This window comes from Garra rufa, unplaced genomic scaffold, assembly GCF_049309525.1.
Source record: "Garra rufa unplaced genomic scaffold, GarRuf1.0 hap1_unplaced_360, whole genome shotgun sequence".
NCBI classification, from domain to species: domain Eukaryota; kingdom Metazoa; phylum Chordata; class Actinopteri; order Cypriniformes; family Cyprinidae; genus Garra; species Garra rufa.
The window spans coordinates 1-5,067 of record NW_027394627.1 but is presented as its reverse complement, the minus strand read 5'-3'; the positions used below and the strand labels follow the sequence as shown (position 1 = coordinate 5,067).

At 36.0% G+C, this 5,067-nt stretch overlaps 1 pseudogene; it reads right to left on the bottom strand.

Moving 5' to 3' along the window:
* Window positions 1–265: 265 nt before the first annotated feature.
* Window positions 266–2,343, bottom strand: LOC141317122 (uncharacterized; annotated as a pseudogene).
* Window positions 2,344–5,067: the final 2,724 nt, after the last annotated feature.

Genomic DNA, 5,067 nt, shown 5'->3' with positions numbered 1-5,067 from the left:
GTTTGTCTCTCGGTCTGTTGACACCAGCAGTTTACAGGTGATTTGAAAACATCAGTATAATGAATAAAGTGAAACAGAAACTACTAAGTGGACCATCACATAGTTTGTCCAAATGTATGTATAATGCATCACTGATCACAGTTAAAGGGAAACTCAAAGGGTGTTTATATTTGAATTTGCATGAATTTCAGGAAAATCAATGGACCATTTAATTTGGGAAACATGACACTCAATGAAAAAGAAACTAAAGTAAAAGAAAGAGGGGTTCCTTCAGTTGTCTCTTTATTAGAAACTAGACAGAAGTTAAGAAGTGTCTAGTAAGCTGCATTGACAGCATTTCTGTATGTATTTTACTGTATGAGACAGATGTGCAGATGTGATTCAGTTGATTTTCTCAAACTCTTTCGTCATTGATCGCATGCATATGGCTTTGCTCCAGTGTGGACTTTCATGTAACCCTTAAGACCTCCTTTCTGTCTAAAGCTGTTCCCGCACTGCTCACATGTGTATGGTTTTTCTCCAGTGTGGATCATCTCATGTGTTTTCAGATTTTCTGAGCGGTTGAATCTCTTGTCACAGTGTGAACACTTGTAAGGTTTGTCTGTACTGTGAACGATCTGGTGCCGTTTTAGTTTATCAGATGCAACAAAGGTCTTTCCACAATCGAAGCACATATATTCTTTGACACCACTGTGTCTTTTTTGGTGTAACTTAAGAGCACACAGACGTGGAAAACTCTTTCCACACAAAGAACATGTATAAGGCTTCTCCTGTGTGTGAACTTTCAGGTGGCTTTTGAAGGAATCTGCGTAGGAAAAGGTTTTACCGCACGTTTCACAGTTATACGGCCTTTCTCCAGAATGACAACGCAGATGCAGCTTAAAAGTCCCTTTCTCTTTGAAACTCTTCCCGCACTGATCGCATGTGTGTGGTTTTTGTCCAGTGTGGATTTTCATGTGTTGTTTAAGGGTTTCTCTTTGAACAAAACTCTTCCCGCACTGATCACATGTGTGTATTTTTTCTCTGGTGTGGATATTCATGTGTTTCTTAAGGTTTCCTCTATTTGCAAAACTCTTCCCGCACTGATCGCATGTGTGTGGTTTTTGTCCAGTGTGGATTTACATGTGTTTTTTAAGGGTTTCTCTTTGAACAAAACTCTTCCCGCACTGATCACGTGTGTGTGGTTTTTGTCCAGTGTGGATTTTCATGTGTTTTTTAAGGGTTTCTCTTTGAACAAAACTCTTCCCGCACTGATCGCATGTGTGTGGTTTTTGTCCAGTGTGGATTTATATGTGTTTTTTAAGGGTTTCTCTTTGAACAAAACTCTTCCCGCACTGATCGCATGTGTGTGGTTTTTGTCCAGTGTGGATTTTCATGTGTTTTTTAAGGGTTTCTCTTTGAACAAAACTCTTCCCGCATTGATCACACGTGTGTAGTTTTTCTCTGGTGTGGATATTCATGTGTTTCTTAAGGTTTGATCTTTGAACAAAACTCTTCCCGCACTGATCACATGTGTGTGGATTCTCTCCATTGTGAACTATCATGTGGCCTTTAAGACTCTGATCGCATGAGAAACTCCTTCCAGATCCTCTTTTCAGTAACAAATGACTTTCTCCAGCTTTGACATCATGATGTTTCTCCTCTGCTTCACTCAGTTCTTTACTCTCCTCCATCTCTCTCACCAGCTCTAAAATGAAAGCAACAAAAAAGGTTTTCAGTAATTCCTTTAAAGTAAAAATAAGTCAGAAGTGATGGAATGGTGTGTAAAAACAAACAGTGGTGTAATAGCAGAAAAACAACTATTGATATTCAAAACTTGAATATATTACAGATAACCCTTGTTTGTAAAACTGTGGAACATTTGTGGCCCTGGAGCACAAAACCTGAAGTCTTAAGTAGCCCTGGTAGACCACAATACATTGTATGGGTCAAAATCATATTTTTTTTGCCAAAATCAATAGGATATTAGGTAAAGATCATGTTCCATGAAGATATTTTGTAAATTTGCCACCTACTTATTTCTGATTAGTGATATGCATTGCTAAGAACTTCATTTGGACAATTTAAAGGCGATTTTCTCAATATTTTCATTTGTTTGCAGCCTCGGATTCCAGATTTTCAAATAGTTGTATCTCAGCCAACAAAGACTGGTTTTGTTGTTAAGGGTCACATTGTTTTCATTTTATTTTAGAGAATCAGGAAAGAACACCAACCTATTTGTTCTTCAGCATCTTCATGTTCCATTCTGCAGGATTGTGGATAAATCACGTTTCATTCGTTCATAAACTCGATCTGGAGAACAGCTGTGAGAAGAAGCTGAAATGCTGTGAGGTAGGACCAGAAGATCTGCCCAAATAAAAAATAAATCAGATATAAAATGGATGTTTAAAGCATTTGTTTCATTTATATTACAATTATGTGTCCACATATCGAAACGTTACTGCTTTTTTAAACATGCTTCATTCTTTTTATTTTTTTTAAGAAATAAACACAAACATTGATAAATACAAATCTTCAGAATTAAACGTAAACATTTCTGAGCTACTGGCAGTTGAGTTGAACTTTTTTGTGAGTAGCGGTTTATTTTTTGTTGTTGCTTTCACTTGAAACAGCTGAAACATCATTGAACTCATACTCTTTAACTAATGTTTTCAAAAATGTTATTTTACACTCTAGTTCAAACACTGCATGAGCTGCAGAAAAACACACACAAAGAAACAAAGGCAATAGGACAAAAAAGCAGTTTTACTAACGTTAAAATCACTTACCTTATCAACATTTCAGTGAGAAGGAGAACAGACTGTAAAAAACATGGACAAGTTAGTCCACACTCACAGAGAGAGAGAGAGAGAGAGAGAGTGAGAGAGAGAGAGAGAGAGAGAGAGAGAGAGAGAGAGAGAGAGAGAGAGAGAGAGAGAGAGAGAGAGAACAGGAAACAGTACAACCCTGTCAAAATAAAAGTCTTCTATAAACCATTCAATGCAAAAATCAAATACAATTCAGACTTTACAAATTCTATTTAACAAATTGATCAGTTATTTAGCCAGTTGACACCAATGAAGTGAGCTTTAAGTGGCAGTTTAGGTGATTAAAAGAAGTCAGCATAATTAATTAGAGGTTATTATATATTATATTATATATTAATTAGAGCAGCATTTTTGATAACTTTACAAATCTGACATGCATCCCAAAATATTTTGTTGTTTAAATATCTGAACATACAATATATCAAAAGAAAAAGAGTCTACTGCATGCATTTTTTTTCTTTTTTTTTTTTTTTGAAAGCAACATTTTGAGCTAAAGGCCATGTATTTAATTGTGTTTTTATCAAAGACTTCAACATGTGCATTTGAATTCTCATTCTGGGTTATTCTAACAGTTATTCTCTGATTTTGGGTTGTCTGACCAAAAATCACCCAAAAATGAAAAATTACCCCATTATTTACTCACTCTGAAGCCATCTTAGGTGTCTATGACTTTCATCTTCTAGATGAACACAGTCAGAGCTGTTTTAAAACTTATCCTGGCTCTTCTTCTTTTTAATGGCGGTGGATAGTGGCTGTTATTTTGAAGCTCTAAAAAGCTCATATATCCATCGTAAAACTAACCCATACGCCTCGGGGGGGTTACTTAACACATGTCTTCTGAAGCAGATTCTTGGGCTTTTGTACCAAAATATATATATATTTTTTAATTATGAACTCAAATCTCTGACTTCCAGCAACAGCTGGAGAGTTGATAAACAAGACTTTGTTTGTTTCGGAAACTCCACACAAGAACAAGTGGGCTGTTTTGCTTTTTGTCTCTTCTGTTGCTTTTAATCAGTAGCTGCTGTGACTGTGAGTGGAGACGGGGACTAATTTGTTTAGTCATGGATCCATGTATATAAATAAAGCAATGGTGGAGCATTATATTAAAGCTATTTTAAGCAATGAAGTTTTTTTTTTTTTTTTTTCATTTTTTTTTTTTTTTTTTAGGGGTAAAATCACACTGTACAAATTACCAGAATCTTTACAGGATTTTACTCGGAAAACAGTTACCAATTCATAATGTAATCCTATTCTTTAAAATTAATAAATGCAGTAAAATACTGCTAAACAAATTACAGTTAATTGCTGTATGTTAAATGCAGCAATTTTGTACAGTAACACTGATTTAAACTTGTAGTTTATTTCACAGAAATACTTCGTAATTTCACTTAAGTACAGTATTTACCTGGCAACAAAGTTGGCAGTAAAATCCTATAAATAAATGTACACTTATTTAGTCATTTAGCAGACACATTTATCCAAAGCGATTTACAAATGAGGACACATTTCATGCCTCATGTTGCAATGCACAATAATATAAAACTCAGGGCTCACTGTAAACAATTTTAAGCTGCTTTAACTAATTATTATTTAGTAACTAGTTCCACAGAAATTTTACCTTTAGTCAAATTTCTCTCTTTGAATTGTTTTCTGAGTTGTTATTTTATTAGCGGGCTCATCTAAAATAGTTTCATAGTCCATTCAGCTAAAATGTTTAAATTGGTTAAACACAGTGATGGGAATAACGGCGCTATAAATAAACGGCGTTACTAACGGCGATACTTTTTTCAGTAACGAGTAATCAAACGAATTACTGTTTCCCCCGTTACAACGCCGTTACCGTTAATGACAATAAAATGCGCGTTACTATAATTGACAACACTGAAGCAGTTTTCATGCGAGCAGCGTCTCTCTCAGCCATAGGACCTCTCTTTCTCTGGGGTGTGTGTGTGTGTGTGTGTGTGTGTTTGTGTATGTTCGGGGCTGAGGCGGGACACATAACCAGTGATGATGATTGGTGTGTCTGTAAACGTGGTGTAACTGAGAACGCGATGATTGGCTTAGATTGAGTTAATTTCCATTGTTTGCCAATCAGAGGCAGAGTAGTGCGGTTGTTCACACACAAGCACACGCACGGTCAGTCTCACACACAAATATCCACAACATCACAACGATGGCAAGTCCAACAAGTTCAAAGGTAGCTTTTGCAAACTGGAAGTATAAGCACTACTTTTCCCTCGCTGAGGTGAAAGGCAAA